At 36.6% G+C, this 19,000-nt stretch overlaps 1 protein-coding gene across 16 annotated transcripts in view; it reads right to left on the bottom strand.

Moving 5' to 3' along the window:
- Nucleotides 1-19,000, bottom strand: part of NRG4 (neuregulin 4) — a gene marked incomplete at its 3' end in the record, with an annotated part of 205,100 nt that overhangs the window by 183,876 nt on the left and 2,224 nt on the right. For 14 of the 16 annotated variants that reach the window (XR_013762123.1, XR_013762124.1, XM_079128931.1 and 11 more), the window contains exons 2-3: nucleotides 18,236-18,297; nucleotides 14,357-14,435 (exon numbers count right to left, since the gene is read on the bottom strand). The remainder of the gene's footprint in view (nucleotides 1-14,356; nucleotides 14,436-18,235; nucleotides 18,298-19,000) is intronic. The other 2 variants (XM_079128939.1, XM_079128938.1) reach the window with 1 other exon arrangement.

The following is a 19,000-nucleotide window of genomic DNA, read 5'->3' as shown; positions in this document are numbered from 1 at the left end:
AAGAAAGAAATTAAGAACACCTTAGAAGATGGAAACATCTTCCAGTTCTTGGATAGGAAGATTATATTGTCAAAATGGGCCATACTACCTAAAGTGCTATACAAATTCAATGCAATTCCAATTAAAATCCCAATGATGTACCTCACAGAAATAGAGCAAGCAATTATGAAATTCATCTGGAAGAATAAGAAACCCAGAATAGGGGTAGCTAAAGCAATCCTTAGCAGGAAGAGTGAAACAGGGGGTATTGCAATACCAGATCTTCAACTCTACTACAAAGCAATAGTAACAAAAACGGCATGGTATTGGTACCAAAATAGAAAGGTAGATCAATGGTACAGAATAGAGGACACGGACACAAACCCAAATAAATACAATTTTCTCATACTAGACAAAGGGGCCAAAAATATGCAATGGAGAAAAGATAGCCTCTTCAACAAATGGTGCTGGGAGAATTGGAAATCCATATGCAACAGAATGAAACTAAACCCATATCTCTCACCATGCACGAAACTAAACTCAAAATGGATTAAGGACCTCGGAATCAGACCAGAGACCCTGCAGATTATAGAAGAAAAAGTAGGTCATAATCTTCACCGTGTTGGTCTAGGATCAGACTTCCTTAACAGGACTCCCATAGCCCAAGAAATAAAAGCTAGAATCAACCACTGGGATAGATTCAAACTAAAAAGCTTTCTCTCAGCAAAGGAAACTATCAGCAATGCGAAGAAAGAGCCTATAGAGTGGGAGAATATCTTTGCCAATCATACTTCAGATAGAGCACTAATCTCCAGAATCTATAAAGAACTCAAAAAACTTTACTCCAAGAATTCAAATAATCCAGTCGACAAATGGGCTAAGGAAATGAATAGACACTTCACAGAAGAAGATCTACAAGCAATCAACAAACATATGGAAAAATGTTCAACATCTCTAGTAATAAGAGAAATGCAAATCAAAACCACCCTAAGATTCCATCTCACCCCAATTAGAATGGCGATTATCAAGAATACGAGCAACAACAGGTGTTGGCGAGGATATGGGGAGAAAGGTACACTCATACATTGCTGGTGGGACTGCAAATTAGTGCAGCCACTCTGGAAAGCAGTGTGGAGATTCCTTAGAAAACTTGGAATGGACCCGCCATTTGACCCAGCTATCCCACTCCTTGGCCTATACCCAAAGGACTTAAAATCAGCATACTACAGAGATACAGCCACATCAATGTTCATAGCTGCTCAATTCACAATAGCCAGACTGTGGAACCAACCTAGATGCTCTTTAATTGATGAGTGGATAAAGAAGCTGTGGTGTATATATATACAATGGAATATTACTCAGTCATAAAGAATGATAAAATTATGGCATTTGCAGGCAAATGGATGAAATTGGAGAATATCATGCTAAGTGAGATAAGCCAATCTCAAAAAGCCAAAGGACGAATGATATCCCTAATAAGTGGAGGATGACACATAATGGGGGGGAGGGAAGGGTTAGTGTTAGGGTTAGAGTTAGGGTTAGGGAGGGGGGCAAGTATGGAGGAAGGAAGTACTGTATAGAGGGTAAAGAGGGGTGGGAGGGGTGGGGGGAAGGGAAAAAATAACAGAATGAATCAAACAACATTACTCTATGTAAATTTATGATTACACAAATGGTATGTCTTTACGCCATGTACAAACAGAGAAACAACATGTATCCCATTTGTTTACAATAAAAAATAAATAAATAAATAAAAGGTGCATTGAAGAACCAACAAAAAAAAATTTCATAGAGGATGAAATTTATCTTGACTAATAAAATTAAATATAACAAAAAAAAGATTAAATATTTTTTCTTCATTAAAAAAAACTGTTAGCATTAAGAAAGGGGGTAGATTAATCAAGAAATTCCCAATTGATGAGTTTAAAATTCAATAGATTACAAAGGAGCAACTAGTTATGGCCATCCACTACAGTAGCAACAGACCCCAAGGTGTCTGCATTCAGCTCTAGTCCCTCACCACTCTATCCCATCTCTGTAACTACAAGGGAACTAGTGAAAGGGAACAGGCCACTCTGACCTCTTTTCATCAAAAGGGACCCCAGAGATGAGAGCTTTCTTTCAACTACTGCTTATCATATCATGTGGACCTTTCTATTTTTCACTTCCTAAGAGTTTTCTAAATATAAGACTCTTACTTTTATGATATAAAAATACAGAAAACATTTTTTAAGTTATACATGTAAACTAATCTTAACAGAGCAGAACTTGGTATGGTTTATTGTGAACCCTAAGTCCACATGATGTAGCAACTAAATAGATTATATAAAATATTTTTCCCTAAGTTAATAAGGTTCCCAGATAACTTTTATACTTCACAGATTTTTAATTATGTTATTACAGAAAAGTAAAAATGGAATGAGGAGCAGAAGGGTCACATACTATTTCCAGAAAGATAAAACATATTAAAAAGTCATTTCATCAAGGTCTTAAAAACTCCTTGTTGAGTCAGAGGAAGACATTCACAAAATATCTAAAAAGAGGTAATGAGTCTTAAATTCTCTCCTTCAAAGTTAATTACCATACTTACTTTTCTTATTATTTTATGAAACTATTGTGGTACAATACAAAGTCACACGGAAGTGAGGAATTAAATTTTAATGCAGTCTAGAATTTTCTGCCTTATATATACTGTAGCTCAATATAGTTGTTTGGATTTTGCTTTATAATTTCAAGAATGCCTCTTCCAAATTGTTTTCAAAAAGTAATGATTAAAAACCACTAATATTTGGATTTTAAAATAATGAGCTATTATTTTTAGCAGAGCAATACAATGAGTTGAAGTCCACTCAAGTTCTTTGCACAGTGGTTGAGATTTGACAGTCTGTACACCAGGGGCTGGGGTTGGGGGCGGGAAACTATACCATCCTTTCAAAAATCCCTCACTCAGACATTATCTTTGCTAATCTTACAAAATTAGTAGTTTTTGCCAGATTGTCTCAGATGCATCAGGAAAGGAAGACAAAACTATTATGTGTGAAGGCAGCAAGAAAACTACAGTAAAGACCATGCATCTCAACACTCTCAAATCATTTCTTACGCATTTAGGTCTAGTAACAACAGAATTTGCAGTACCGTGATCCTTCAGATTATTTTTAAAAGCTTTCAATTTTAGGCTTTAATCTAAATAAACAAATCCTTTGGAATAAAATATTTTTCTAGGATAATTTAGATCACAACTTGTCCATGTGTGAATAAGCAACAACAACAACGACGAAAAAAAAAACAACTCTCTTTCCTTGAAGGCCAAATTTTTTATAAACTGCATTCATAGAAAGATGTCTGTTTTCCTTAGTTTCAAATTTCCCTTTGGTTGATGTTCAAGCATCTTTTTATGATATAAAAAGCTGGCCACATGACTATTACCACTAAATAATTTTTAGAAAGGCAAAAATAGAAAGCAAAATCTTGAACCCCATGTAATCAAGTCAACAACTAGAAAAAAATTGTTTTCTGAAATGATGAAAACATTTAGAAGGACCAACTGGAAGGAAAAGTACACCATTTGATACAAAACATTTAGAGTAAGATATCACTTTGGAAGTAATAAACATTTACCAGCAGTTGATAATGCAGAACTAAAAGATTACTCTATACAAAAGCCACGACTTTATATTGGACCTATTCTACTGGACTTGGCAATTTCTTTCTGAAGACTTTTATGTGGTTGCAAACATTTTTAGCATTTCATACTTTACAATTCAGCAAGGGAAATCAATTTTCAGAAGGTGTTCCCTAATTATATTAAAAGCGTAAGGCTGAACTATGCCAACATTCTATTCCAAAAAGTAAAAATGTAAACTGGGTCACGTGTTAAGAAGATGCCTGTTGCTAAGGTTTGGTTGTGGTTTGTTACCCAAGGGTTCATGTGTGGGAAGCTTGGTCCTGGGTGGCAGTGTTGGGAAATGGTGTGGAACCTTTAAAAGGTAAAGCCTACCTTCTATTACTGTGGCAGTAAAAGAGTCTTAGGAAATTTATGAAGATAAAGGCATCCACCGTAATGATGGAAGAGACCTACATGACAACATCAGAGGATAGTGGTGATTCTGGACTGCACAGGGCTCATCCAGTTCCACAAGAAGCTAGTACAAAAGATGCAAAGGAAAATCTGGCAGTCAGAGTAGACTGAGGGAGATTTGTTTGTATCTTCTGGGATCCTTCCTTTAGAAAGGAAAAAGATTGTAGCAAATAACTCAATTGCCATTTGTTAATATGTACTTCCTGGAAGAAAGCAGTGAAAGGGCAGGAATAATTAAACTTTGGACAAGGTTGCAGTTCTTAATGTGTAAGATCTATTGCTTTTTATATTTGTTTATAGTAGTAGAGCAACCTTTAAAATTGCTTTAATTAGTGTGCAATGTTGGTTTTAAGAGGCATCCTTTTCCTTAGGATTTCCTGTGTGCCTATTGATTATAGTATATGTTTTAGCAAATCCAAGGGAATTAGTGTACTAAAATCAGCAAATACCTGTTAGTTTATGCATTCAATCAAAATGAGAAGGTCAAGATGTTGTAAGGAGACAAAGAGATGAGGATGGTGGGAACTTGAGGTTAAGAGAATAATTCCATAACACAAGCCCACTGTACTGACACCCCACACACTTTCTTTGCCAAAAAGCAATCTGCCTGCAGCCCCTCCTGGCTTGAGGGAACAGGAAATGTCCAATTCCTCAACAAGAGGCAGGAGGCAGAAAGCCTGGCAGTGTAGGTAATGAATGTGTAGGTTGAGAAGATGAGGGTCAAAAAAAAAAAAAAAAAAAAAAGAAGATGATGAGGGTCAGTTATCAAAGAAAAGACAATGGGTTGCTTACAGCTAACCTCCATCTAGATCAGACTGTACTTCCCTGTTCAACCAGTTGCTTACACCTCCAGGGATGTACTTCCAGCACAAGCAATTACTTGTTGGGGTCCAGTGCTGCTCCTTCCTGCCCTCAGGCAAGTACACAGAGAATATAAAAGAGAGGGGGAGACCACCCCTCCCACAGGCACCCAGCTCTTGGCCCCACTTCTCTCTGGAGAAGTCTGAGCCTCTGTTCCTCTCTTAAATAAAACTTGTTTACTACCTTGCCTTTGTGTTTCTTGGGTGTTTAATCTTCAACACTGGGGGAATGAAGACTCATTAGGTATGAAGACTCATTAGGTATCAATGGTATAATAGCATTCTATTACTTTATCCAGTTACAACTTGTCAGTTTCTTCTCTATGTCTATCTTCTGTATCACTTAGGTTTACTTTTAGTTTCTTGTTTAGTTCTATAAAAATTGGCTTAATTACTTGGACAATTTGCTTTAAATAAAGTTAGCACTTTAAGATTTCTTTAGAGAAGAAAAAGACATTTAAATAAAAGAAAAATTCATCCAAAAATGAACATTATATCAGTCCAGATATTTACAATGAGTTTTAACGTTTTGTTTGTGTGGTAATCTTCATTTTTAATACAAAAAAAAAAAAAGATGAAGCTGAGTGGGAGGTCCTTAGGTCATGGCAGAAGTTGTTCTCAGAAGGAATTAAGGTAGCTCTAATGGGAAATCTAAACTGTCATAAGAGTGAGTTGTTGCATGAGCAAATCAATCCCCTAAAACAACCTCTGGCTTCCTGTTTTAAGACATAATCTTTGTCCCCATAGCTCTGGCCCTTAAGATGCCATCAGCCATTAGGTACTTACCAGAGGTTGAAGTGGGACTGCCTAATCTTGGACTGTGAACCTTCAGAATTACAACCTAAATAAACGTATAAAGTAGCTGCCTCAGGTATTTCATTATAATAATGAAAATGAACACTTATTAATAATGCAATTTTACATGCCAATCAGCTTATTATAAAACTTTTTAACAAATCTTTTCCTCACTTCATATAACCTTTGTTTGCTAATAAGTCATCGTGTTTAAGAAGAAAAACTGTCCTGATATTGTAGCATAGAAAAGAGATCTTTAGGACTGGGGTTGTAGATCAGGGGTAAAGCACTTGCGTAGCACATGAGGCACTGGGTTCGATCCTCAGCACCACATAAAAATAAAGTATCACCTACAACTAAAAGTTAAAAAAAAGATAAATCTTTATAATGTATCAGTTTAGTACTCTTTAGATTGTAACAAAATCCAATTCACAATACCATAAGCAAATATGAATTAATTTCTCTCACAGGGTAAGAAATCTACAACAATTTCTTTGTCATCCTATTAACATTTTATACTCATGCTTAATGAGTTCCAAATGGATCCAAAATGGTCACAGCAGCTTCAAGCATCAAGTTTGTATGGTTTGGATGTCAGATGTCCCCTCCCAAACTCTAGTGTTAATGCAGGAATATCTGGAGGCAAAATGATTGGATTGTGAAGCTGTAGTCAAATTGATTCATCCTAGTTTGAATGGAGTAACAGGGTGGTAAGTAGGCAGGTGGGCCACTGGGGGCACGCCCTGGAAGGGTTCATCTTCCCTGCAGCCCCTTCCCCATTGCTCTGCGTCCTGGCTGCCATGAACTAAACTGCTTCCCTCTGGCAAGCCTTACAGTCACGGCCCAGAGCAAGGAACTTGGTCCATCATGGACTAAACCATGAGCCAAAATAAACTTTCTCTCCTCTAAGTTGTTCTTATCAGGTGTTTTGGTCACAGGGATGCAAAGTTGAATAACAAAGAAATTGGTACCAAGAGTGGGGTCATTGCTGTGTATAACCTGACCATGTGGTTCAGAACTCTTTGGAACTGGTTTGGGGGAGAAATCTGAAAAAGTTTGGAGATGCAGGCTGAAGAAGTCTTAGAATATTATAAGTGGAGCTTAATGGGCTATTTTGGTGGGAGTTCAGAAGACCAGAATGACAACAGGAATGCAGACTATACATACAGTTTCAGAAGAAAATGAAGATTCTGTGCGGAATTGGAGTAGAGGCTCCTCATATTATATTCTGGCAAAGAACTTGCCTATATTTTGCCCATGTCCTGAGACTTTGTGTGAGGCTGAATTTTATCTAGTGGAGGCAATTTCAAGACAGCACAACATTCAGTCAGTGGCATGGATTTTGCTAACAGATTTTAGCTAGGTTTACTGAGAATCAAGAGGGGAAACACACACACACACACAGACACACACACACAGCTGAAGGATATTAAAAACTTGCAGTTTGACCAGAAAACTACATGTAAAACTGGAACCAAGGAAGATGGGATTGTTAAATAAATTACAGCTACTGAATAGATGCTAAATTCTTTGTGTGGAGACAACAGGAAAGATGATTTCAGGGCATCTCAGGGATTTGAAAGACTATACCCATTACAGGCTCAGGGATATAGAAGGAAAAATTCCTTTGAGAAAAGATCATGGGGCACCCTGCTCACAAAGGAGAACTAGGAAGTTGTTTTTACCATGTTCCGTTACATAGGCACTCAGAAGCTGAGGCAGCTGTAATTTCAAGAGGCCCAGCTATTCCATGAGCCGTCTCCAGAACCTGGCTTCATCCATGTGGTGCTGGTTCTGCAGGAATGCAGGATGCTGGAGTTATGAGGTCAGGGAGTTGTTCATTGAGATTTCAAAGGTCTAGGAGGCTAAGCAAAGTGTATCAGGGTTGGAATTCCTGAGGGCTGCCCAAGAGAATGATGTACGAAGCTGTAAAGATGAAGCCAAAGCTGGAATAGAGACCTTAGGAATTAAAAGATGCCAGTAATTTGAACTGTCTGTCAAGCAAAGCTACTAGTTATGGAGAGAACCCATACATGCTGCAACCAGTAAAGCCAAATGGGTGGGGTTTCCCAAGCCCTTTGGAGAGAATGTCTCACTACCATGTGTCCTAGACATTATGAGACCTGTTTGTTTGCCGATTTGATGTCAGTCTTATTTTGGTCCCATCCCTTCTTTATATGCCCCTATTCCTCCCTTTTGGAATGGGAATGCTTACTCTGTGCCACAGTATATGGGAGATAGATATGCATACATATGTGTGTATATAACTTGATTTTTATTTTACAGGGCTCACAGCCAAGAGTTTGCTTTGAGTCTCAGAGGAGACTCTGAACTTGGACTTTGGGGCAATGCCTAAACTGATAAGACTATGGAACTCTTGGAAATGAACTAAATGCATTTGGTATTGTGAGATGGACATAAATTTTGGAGGTTCAGGGGTGGAATGTTATGGTTTGGATGTGAGTTATACCCCCCCAAAGCTCCCACATTAATGCAGGAATATTTGAAGGCCAAATGATTGGACTGTGAGTGCTATAACCTAATTAGTCCATACTAGTTTGAATGGACTATTGAGGTGGTAACTATAGGAAGGCAGGGTGTGACTGAAGGAGGCAAGCCACTGGGGGCATACCCTGGAAGGGTTTGTCTTCCCTGCAGCTTCTTCCCTGCTGCTCTGCTTCCTGGCTGCCAGGAACCAAACAGCTTCCCTCTGGCAAGTCCTTCCCCATGATGAGCTGCCTCACTTTCAGCCCACAGCAAAGGACTTGGTTGACCATGAACTAAATCTCTGGAACCATGAGCCAAATAAACAGTCCCTCTTCTCAGTTGTTCTTATCAGGTATTTTGGTCACAGTGACGTAAAACTAACACAACATCTAGGGTCAAAGCAAGCAAAAGGGTTTACCTCAGCTGTCTGACCCTTTTATCACACACCCAAAAAAAAAAAAAAAAAAAGCCTTCCATGAAGTCCTTCAGTAGACTTATGGGCTAGAATTGCAATAATATGGCCATTGTAGGAGTAAGAAATGTTAGAAAATCAAATACTTTTCTAAATTTTTTGTGGGAGAGGTAAGGAATGGGGCATTAGATTGGCCAACCAAAAGTATCTGCTACAGTCCTCAAACCAATATGCACACACACACACACACACACACACATATATATGCACAAAAACAGAATATACCCATTTTCCCTTGAAGGAAGACAACCCCACTATGTCATCCAATTACTAAATCTAGCTTTGGGTGATTTTCTGTCTGCTCTATCAATTCCAAATATGACAACACTTATCTGCCCATCTATATAGTTAAAAGATATATCTCTAAACTACTCCTCTCCCATATAATGATGAAAAAGAAAGAAGAAAGAAAGCTCAATAAAAATTACCACTCAGAAAAAGGGGATAATGGGAAGTACACAATGGTCAATGGCCCACAATCCATATCAAATCACAGACTCCAAGGCAGGCAGTAAAGGAAATTCCTTGATTACACAATATGGTAGTTCCTAATCTAAGTCTGACAATCTTCTTTGTCCTTAAGCTCTGCAACCTTATCCAAGGTTGGTTTTAAAATGGATACCCTTCCCACAGCTCCATAGCTTCTGTAGACTACTTCGTATTGATTTCACTCAGGGAGGCGAGGATGAGAACTGACTGAAAGTTCAAAAAAAAAAAAACCTCAGAACTGGGCTGAGTGTGTAGTTCAGTGGTAGAATGTCAACCAAGCATGTGTGAGGTCCTGGGTTTGACTCCCAGCACTGAAGGAAGGAAGGGAGGGAGAAAAAGAGGGAGAGATAGATGGATCAAACTAATTGCCAGCTTTGCAACACAGTTCCCTCAAAACCATATCCAACTTCTGTTTTATTTGCTTCAGAACAGTTCCTCATATAAATAACCACAACTCTCCCCCGACCCAAATATTTCAAATAATCTTTGGGCCTAGACTTTATCTCTTAGCTGTTGACTCTAAACTTTTATAACAGACTTGAGGCAATTCTAACAATAGCCTTATGTAGGAAGGTATTATCTTTAACCCCTGCAAAATTCCAAATTATGGGGCTTGTTGTCAATCTAGGAGCTAAAATCAGAGTGCCTCTAAAGCAAAACCATATTTTACCCCTAACCACTTTCATGCTGAGCACTCATTGAATTTACCTCCTCCTGTAGGATTCTACCAAAGTTGCAAGAGATAACCAACACCAGACAATATTCCACATTTCCCCTATCATTTCTTCTAATGCTATTAGTCTCAATTTACACAAAGTCAGCCATCCATGGAATAGCAGGCACAGGTTAACCAAATGTTTTGCTATCCAATGACAAGAAATATAACTTCCCTCTCTTATCTTTTTCCATAAGTCAAGAAGTTCAACAATGTCCCTTACTCTTTAATTCTTCTCCTTCAAGGCCCTCACCTTGTGGGAATCATATTTGCAGCCTCGTACTTGTCATTTCATGGTTATAAGATGGCTGCTACAGTTCCAGGCTTCGCATCTGCATTTAAGGCACAAAGAAAGGGGAAATTGGATAATACTAGCCACTGAATGCCCCTTTGTCAGGAAAGCAAAAGACCTCCCTGAACTTTGCAGATTTCTCTTCACAATCACTGGCAAAGGGAAATGGGACTGTTGTGACAGGTTTCAACTGGTAATGGCTTTTTTCTGGGCATACTGCTGCCCTAAGAAATGAAGGTAAGCAACAGGGAATGGGTATTAGAGAAGCTGCCAAGATTATCTGCCACACATAGATATTTATAGTTTTAAACAGCCAATGGCTATTGGGTGAAATTTTAGATACTATAACAAAAGTGGAGGGGAGGGGACTCAGGTGGTGTTACAGAAATACATTTTAGGTAAAGATATCCCCAGTTAAACAAACTAATCTTATTTAGAATCTATTGCTGAAATGGGTGCCCTTTAGCATTTTGCTTTGCACAGACTCTTCCCTTCAATTCTGAACCCACATATTCTCTAAAATACCCATGTTTATTAACAACTGTTTCTATGGCAGCAGAGCCCCTGGTGGTGGGGCCCAGAGGTAGAAACTATTTATAAGTTAAAGACTGACAATACATGCCCATAGCAGCTATTATTGATGAAATCCTTGAGGAATTTCTCAGATAAATATTATAGAAAAACAAAACATATTCAAAGTGCCTGTCGTTTACTAAGAAACATCTTGATTTTGAGTTGGTTTCTCATCTAAGTCACCAACTAGAAGAAAATATACTGATCATCCTGGTACATGGTTTATGTAACAGTTTTATCTCATTATAAATTAATTAATTTGTACTCTGGCATTACATATTAGGTGTATCACATTGTAGGAGTAATTTTATCCTCTCTGGGACCCTACTGACCACTTTGGGTTTTTAAGACCACAAGACTGAGAATAAGATCTTTGTAAGTTTACTATGGTTTTACCACTCAATGTGGTCTTTTGAGTAACAGCAGCTGGCCTGCCTTAGGCAACAGCCCTTCATATCACTGAGTGTTTGTAGAATGTTTATAGAAGCAAAAAATCTCATTCCATGTAGCAACTTGCAAAAGCCACTTTCGTGTAAATTGTGCCACCTACAAATATACTCAAGTCACCAAGCATTTCAAGTATAATAGTTGGCAAGCAACCCTACCCTCAACTCACACTTTTTGTATGTTAAAAAAGGTATGTAGTATAGATATACAGGATCCAACATCTGGGGTCTAAAGACAGAAGGCTAGATAGAGTGCAAATCCCAGTTCCATAGAACATTCCACTCCATAATGGATGTATAACTCTAGGCCCAGCTTCCTCACCTATATATAAAGGCAGAAAGAAGAGGAGACAGTAATAGTACAGTTTAAGTATCCCTATTTGAAAATTTATAATATTCCAAAGCCAAAACTTATTGGGTGTCATGTTAGCACTCAAATTTAGATGTTGGATCTCAGAGCATTTCAGGTTTTGAATTTTCAGATTATGGATGCTCAACCAGTAAATCAAGGTAAATATTCCAAAGTCTGAAAAATTAAAAAATCTGAAAAACTTCTGGTCTCATGCATTCCTGAGAAGGGATACTCAATCTACACCTATTTCAAAAGGATATATGAGTATAAAAAGAATTTGTGTGTGTAAACTGCCTGGAACTTAAGAAGGACTCAATGAGTGTCAACCATTATTCCTAATTGGAAAATCTAAATTATGAATGGCTATATTTTATGCAATGTAAAAATGATTGGATAATAAAGATTAAGTTTTGAGGCTGGGTTGTGGCTCAGTGGTAAAGCACATGCTGAGCACATGTGAGGCCTGGTTTTAATCCTCAGCACCACATAAAAATAAATAAATAAAATTAATATATTGTGTCCATCTGCAACTAAAAAGATCTTTAAAAATTAACTTTTTTGGGCTTGGGTTGTGGCTCAATGGTAGACTGCTTGCCTGGCATGTGTGAGGCCCTGGGTTCAATCCACAGCACTGCATATAAATAAATAAATAAAATAAAGGTCCATTGACAACTAAAAAAATTTTTTAAAAATTAACTTTTTGGGGCTGGGGTTGTAGCTCAGTGGTAAAGCACTTGCCTCGCATATATGAGGCACTGGGTGTGATCCTCAGCACCACATAAATAAATAAAATAAAGATACTGTGTCCATCTACAACTAAAAATTTTTTTAAAAAATCAACTTTTTATGAAAACAATAAAATAAAAATTTTCCCAATTTAATAATTCATCAAAAATCACAGTGCCAAAGCTATCTGGTGAGTGATTCATAAACTCATTTAAACTACTGCCACTTGACAATAGCAAACTTTCCACTCTTTGCTCCCAGAAATAGTCTTGAATTATGCATGCTTCCTACAAAATGCTGCAGCTCTGTACAACAATGGCAAGGAGGGGGATACCATATTTCTCCCCAGCCCAATTATCCCTTTACAATATTGTCCCCCACCCTGGTCTTCCTTAAGGTCCCCTATGTCCTCAGAGTCTAGAAACTCTGACTATAGTCAATACCCCAATAGGATATATCTCTGAACACTGTCCTCGGAAATAAAGGAGTCAATCACCTCAAGACTTTTCACATGTGTGTGCCCTTCTCAGGCCTGAATTACCATTTCTCTGCCTCCTTTGTCCTTAGTATACATAACTGATCATCCTCACATTTCCTTGCTTATAAGAAATGGTCCTAATGTTCCTTTAACTATTGTCTACTTCCTCTCCTACACAAAGACTTCTTTCATTTCTGCTTTATTTGACTTCTGAGCACAAGCCTCTTTTGCCTTTGACCCTCATATCTTCATTCTCAAACCTTCCCAGTCACACTTCCTCTAGGCACAATTCAACTTCTAAGTTCTCCATCTCCCTCTACCTTCCCTTCAATCATATCTACTAGAAAGTTCATTGTTGTTTTGAGGACAAACTAGCATAAATTTATTTTTAATTTCTTGGTACTTCACTCTAATGAAAATCTGGTTCTCCCTTAGATCACAAGGTACCTTTTCCAATATAACTATTTTCTCCTTGTTTTGTCCTCTTCCTCTGACCCAATGGAAAAACATGAGGAACGGCCTTTTCCTTGCTACCAAGTGCCATTCTCAGATTAACACCTCTGGTCTACTTCTCACTGTCCGAAATATCCACCTTATTCTACATTTTGGAGAACAGGACTCAACAATCCTACATACTCTTCTTTAAATTTGTCATCCTATCCTCCTCTCTACTCTTGGTAGAGGTGATTCATTAACAGCCCACAATTCAGTTTCTATCGTGTTAATGTACAGATACTTGAACATTACACAAACCAGAAAAATTGAATGTGTTAATGATAGTCACAAGGTCAACAATGGAATAAATTGAGTAAAATACATGATGTATCTCTACTCACAAAATAACTATAGCTTTCCATACAGGGCCTTGTGCTTCCAAGGCGAGCACTCTACCAATTGAGCTATCTCCCCAGCCCCCAAAATATTCTTAAAGTCAAGTTCTATTGCCCTAAATCACCCTCTGCTTTTCAAAATAACCATAGCATTATGAGGTTAGAAGGTCTGATGATGGGTACTTAAGTGGGTATATAAGTTATTCATAGCAGACAATCACTACTTAGAAGATCTTCCAGAAAGAGAATTCTACAACTTTCCAAGATAAAAAATTCCAGTCTTAGCATACTTAATTCCAAACTCTGACTGCTTTGTCCTACTGCTTTTCTGCTGTGGTTATTGAAAAAGGGGAGCACCATCCTTAGAATGATAGCCCTCACCTACTTAAAAGCACTATGGTTACCCTGAGCCTTCAGTTTCCTAAGTGTGACCACTTGGATTTTCTCCAGACTCTTATTCTCCAAAACCTTTTCCAATTCTATTCATTTTCATCCTATTATTTTTAAATTACAAAGACCAGGGTTATATTTAACAAGCTAACAGCATTAAGTTGTTCCTGGTTTAAACAGTTAACATACAATGAACACAGTTCTATACAGATAGCTGCTCAAATACTAGAATTGAGGTTTGTAAAATTACAAGTTGCAAGATTTTCTTCACTGCAGAGACTACCCTTATTGTTTCTTAATTAAATCAAACCAATGATCTAGGATTATAGTTGACAAGCTATGACTACATGTATAGACCTAAGGCATTAAAAATAAGGAATAAATAATTACTCACTTGTTCTGTCCTTGGATGAAAACTTTTTTCTAGATTGCAGAGTAGAAAGGAAACTCTTTATGGATCACCTCTACTTCTGCTTTAATGAGAAATGTAGCCACCATAAAGAAAAAAAATTAAAACAATTTTAGTAATGCAAAAAAAAGAGGACAGTAAGCTGTTCACAAATTTCATATAAATTTTTCTTTTATTTAGTGATACCCAAAAGGACTTTATAAGTAGAAGCTTCACTTTGTCGATATTTTAATTTGACCTGCTTCCTTACTATTTAAGGTCCCAAGAAAGCTATTTATTATTATTATTTCCAAACAAAAGGCTAGAAGTTGGGTTAAAAGGGAAATAGAATTTTATTAACAGATTATTGGATGGGCAGGAGGTCCTTTCAAACACACAAGTAGGAACTTTTGGAAAGGGCAAGAAATTATATACATTTTTACTATGAATGCTAGTCTTTGTGTTATGTCCCCTGAGAAATAATTTACATGCATTCTCATAAATAAAGTCTTAATAGGGATTATTATTTCAATAAGGTAGTGACACTCATGAGAAAAGGGGAAAGTAGTATGTGTTATTGTTGTGCCATGATCTATCCTGTACTTAAAAGTTCATTTTCCAACTTGGTGCAACAGGGCATGCCTGTAATTCCAGCTACTAGAGAGACTGGCAGGAGGTTAAGAGTTTAAGACCAGCCTCAGTAATTTAGCAAGATGTTATCCAAAAAAATTAAAATTTTAGAAAGGGTAGGGGATATAGCTCAGTATAGAGCATTTGCCTAGCATGTTCAAAGTTCTGGGTTTGATCTCCAATACTGGAAAAAAAAAAAAAAAGGATAATAAAAAAGTTCACTTTCCCCAAAGAATATTTATTTTATATGACACTAAGAAGATCAAGGCAGTGGGTATAAAATGGTAATACATGAATATCATAAATGTTTATATCAAGCCAATTGTTAGAATGCAGTAATCAATTCATCAGAAGCTTATATTTTCCATAGTCATACATATAATGAACATAATAGGTTTAATAATAGTGTATTTTTCAACCACAGAACATCAGAGTTGATCGACTTTCAAATTCAATCATGCTGGTTCTTTGTCTGGTTCACTTTCAGTCTGTTAGGTAAGTGTAAAGTCAAATTTTATTCTTTACATGAAATAATCATATAACCATAAAAATTTAAAGCTAGAAAAATATGGGTCCCTCTCTTCTCTGAGACCCACTCTCTCCCTTGAAAGTGTCCCCTTTTCCTTTCCCTTCACTAAAACTCATGCCTATTACTCTGGGGCCAGAGGACTTCTACATGGAGTAAATTAGATCTTCTCTAAAACAGATATTCACTTGATTGCCTTACTGAAGGTTACAAAATGAGTGAAGACTACATATTGATTCCTTAAAGTTATTTAGATGCAACTCCGTATATACATGTGAGGCAGTGAGACACCAGGGTTGAACTTCAGGTCTCTGAATCAAACTGCCCACATCTGAATCTTGGTTACTCCACTTGCATATTTGTGTGATCTTAAGCAAGTTACTTAATCCATCTGTGCCTCAGTTTTCTCATCTGATAACATTAGACTGATAATAAATATACCTTCCCAATAGGATCATTATGAAAAATACATTTAAAGCATATAAAATGGTATCTGACATATTGAAAGCATTCAATAAATGTCTATAATTATTAGATTTTATCAATAAACACATGGAAATGTTATTTGCTATGTTTTAATGTAACCTAATTACATTAATTTGGAACATTTTGGGGCTCTCAAATATATATTTGTTGATATTTCATTTTGGCCCATGAATTATGTAGTCAAAGGAACAATTTCATCATTAAATACATGCAAAATTCCAAACATACAATAAAACATTCAACACATTAGCACATTATACTAAACATATAATAAAACTCACTAAAAAATTAAATATCATTCACTTGGTGATGATTTGGGCCTACTATGGTATACTTAGAATATCTGACATCAAGAAAGATCTTTTAATATCCCCTCTGATGTGATAAAACTATTTCCTATAATGATCATGAAATAACAGTAGCCAAGAAAATAAAAGTGAGAATTCTTTTATTCAATTCCATTTATATGACAATCTAAAATAAAATATTATAGTTTCAAAAGTATAATTTATTGTTTTCAAAAAAAGAAAAAAATCTTATGCCTACATATTGGTCTGTTCCAGTAGTAAGAGACATTACAGCTCCTGTTTTCTTGATTCACTCTTCAGTTTTGAAACAAATATTAAAAATTAAAGAATTTAAAGATATTTCAATATGGTAATTTTAAAAAATAATTTCATTTATGAAATAAAATTTTTACTTGCTAACCAAAAATACTACATCTCAGTATGCACTTTTTCTGACTTTTAAATTTTACATACAAATAAAAACTTAAGTGGTCACACAGGATGACAACACTGAAGTAACCAAGTTGTTTCTTTACCCTTACAATCACAGCTATGCAGAAAATGGACCAAATGAACTGTGACTGAAGTCTTAAATTACCCTAAACTTATGAATTTACTTGGAAACACTCAGTATTGAGTCCATGTTTACTGAAAGTCAACTGTATTAGAGTAGTTCTCTAAATTAATTTCCTTATGGAATACAACATTTATTAAAGGATAAATCATTACAATCTGCTAAATTATTTGCAGGGGGCTTCAGATAGAACCTAGGGCCTCACACAAGCAAAATGTGGTAATGTGAAGCTTACATGTGTGTTACTAAAATTTAATAGAATCTCCTAAATAGTTTAGAACCTAGACCCCACATGAGATTTTTCAAGGAGTATTTATCACTAAGGTCATAGATAATTATTGATAAATAAAAATTATTGGCAATAAAATGCAGATAGTAGTTTTATCATAGTTTAAATCTACAAATAACGAGAATTACCACCTTTGTCCAAGGTAATTGCTTTTAAGTGCCCCAAGGCTGGTATGCCAATGAACAAGGTGAAATCTGCCCTTAGGGTAGTGAGATTTTTTTGTTTTTTGTTTTTGCAGGATGCGGGGGTAGGGGGTAGGGGTACCAGGGATTGAACTCAGGGACACTCAACCACTGAACCACATCCCCAGTCCTATTTTGTATTTTATTTAGAAACAGGATCTCACTGAGTTGCTCAGCACCTTGCTTTTGCTGAGGCTGGCTTTGAACTCTTGATCCTCCTGCCTCAGCCTCCCAAGCCCCTGAGATTAAAAGCATGTGCCACTGCGCCCAGCAAGGTATTATTTTTTAAGATGGGCTTGCTGCATTAGGTATTTAACCTAGTTGTAAGAAAACCTCTTCACAATTAACATTTATTGAAGGCCTACTGAGTGTGTTGTATTGTTTTTGTGTTGTATCCACATATGCTGTTTGCACAGGATGTTGCTAATTTACAGGTCAATTTCATTTATTTAAGTTATCTCAACAGGATTTTAATTAAAAAACCTTTCTGTTAGCAATTATTTTGAAATAAATATCACAGTTACATATATTCTTTCCACATATATAAGCTTTCCACTGACTCAAATTGGTTTTCTCCCTCTACATTCCGAATAATTGAAGTTTTGTAAAACAACATTTAGAAAAGCTCAAAATATTAACATTTGCATAAACATTAACAATTTGACTCTGGGGATTATTCAAACTTTAAAAAATCATGTGGCATCAGATTCATTTGTTCTTTTTCAAGTAGCCACTTCAAGAGAAAAAAAATTTTCTGACATCAATCTTTTTCAGACATTCACAGGAACAACATAATTCCCAATCTGCCCTCCCATAACCTTACAGCTGCACACACACACAAATTTTATGCTTATGTGATCTTGGTACTGCTGAAAAGACAGATTTTTTAACAAAAGGAAAATCTGGCTTACCTCAAACATGATGTTGGTATGGGAGATCATGCCAATTACAGCCACCTTAGGAACAAGTCTTTCTGGCAAGAAAGTGACATACAAAGCTTAAACCATTTCTTCCATTCCTGCTCTATAGCTACTAAATCCTGTTGCTGCTAGCTTGACTCATAAAATTCCCTCTCATTAGTCACCTGCAGGCTACTGAAGCAACACCTATACTATTTATAGCTTCAGGATTCCCCAAACTCTCTCATCACAGGCAGTTAAGAATTTAAAAAAAAAAAAAAAAAAAAAAAGTCAATCACACGGAAATTAGATTTATATAGGTTTGAGGTGAGGCTTCAGAATGATTTGTAAACAATTGTTCCTCATTGATTCTTAAAAACCAAGCAAGTTTAACAATAATGTGCCAAGCAAAAGGGGAACCAGATGTAGATCTTCGTAGTTCTCTAGACTGATCAGCCTCAAGGGCTAATCCTCATCCAGATGTTAGACCTTTGGATATTTGAAAACAAGGGCAGGCCAAGTATGGAGAAAAGCAAATAGCATCTTGTCTACACCTCTGATTTAGGATTTCAACATCCTGAAGAATTTATCAAAAGAGAGGAAGAAATGGGTATGTGCTGTGGAAGTAGGACACCACCAGGGGGAAACAAAGAGCTGACAAATTATACATGTTTGGGGATTTTTGACTTCACACTACAACATAAAATGGTTGCAGCTACAATTTTCGTGAACTTATATTACCAGAGAGAAACAGAGATAGAAACAGCACACTTAAAA

The sequence above is a fragment of the Sciurus vulgaris genome (assembly GCF_902686455.1).
Source record: "Sciurus vulgaris genome assembly, chromosome: 2".
Taxonomy (NCBI): Eukaryota; Metazoa; Chordata; class Mammalia; order Rodentia; family Sciuridae; genus Sciurus; species Sciurus vulgaris.
This window is presented reverse-complemented; position numbering and strand designations above follow the sequence as displayed.